Consider the following 1,080-nt stretch of genomic DNA (forward strand, 5'->3'; position numbering starts at 1 on the left):
GGCCGGGCGCTCCCGGCCTCACCCGGGAGCTCGCCCTCTTGGGTCGGCTGCCCCTCTCCGGTGGTCGGTGTAAGCTTTTATCGACGATTTGAACGCCAGGCTAAGGTTTGGAAGCACACAAGCGTCTTCCAAGAGAAAGCAGGTCCAAGCCATACAGAAAGTTGACATTTCTGTCCAGGAAAGGGGGGAGGACTAAAGCCGCAGCTTTCCGAGATACTGAACGGCGCCCAAAGGCCGCCCTGCCCTGGTGCTGCGTGGTGCCATACATGACTGGGTGTGAGTCTTCGTGCTCAGCTCCAGAAAGCTTCGGTGTGGTTTTGATTTTAGGAAAACTGAGATCTTTTTAATTGCAGCTGAAAATGGTTTGACTTCAGGCTGTGCTGGGACTGACATCCCCCCATTTAGAAAGGAAAAAAAGGGGGATATGTTGATAAAACGCCTGTGTATGACACAGGCATGTGGGGGTAGACTTCACATCCTGGCTTGTAGCTGATAGTACTGCTTAGTCTGCATAGTTTAGATAATACCATATCATATATGTGAATAAGGGAACCAGAACAACCCTGTCAGGTAGTGGGCTTACAGAGACGGCATGTTGCAGACTCAAGGACTGAGAAAAGATCACAGCCAATTAATCAAGAACAAGGAACTGAACATGCACTGCAAGAACTTTTGAGAAAGGAGTCATGGAGTGGACAATCACTAGAGGGGGTTCAGAGACCACCAGAGACCCCCAAGAAGCCCCTCAGAGACTTAACCGCATGCGTAATGAGTTTGCTGATATGATAATTAGTTCCAGGAAATAGAATGAATATGTATATCAATTCCGGGAATTTCTATGCATATATATGTAACTTTGTGATATATACGCGAATTGTAATCATATTGGTATGCACGTTAGGCAGAACGATCCGCCGTGCATCCAGCGCTACAATAATGCCTGCTCTCTAAAACTCCAAACTAAGTCTTGGAAGGTTCTTCTGACCGACTTTTACAATAACAGTGTGCTTGGGGGTGGGGGGCTAAGGGGGCAGTTCAACAGTATGCTGTTAAATTGTGCTAAGGGACATGCTTGGGAAC

This window comes from Cariama cristata, unplaced genomic scaffold, assembly GCF_000690535.1.
Source record: "Cariama cristata isolate BGI_N322 unplaced genomic scaffold, ASM69053v1 scaffold10072, whole genome shotgun sequence".
Classification (NCBI taxonomy): domain Eukaryota; kingdom Metazoa; phylum Chordata; class Aves; order Cariamiformes; family Cariamidae; genus Cariama; species Cariama cristata.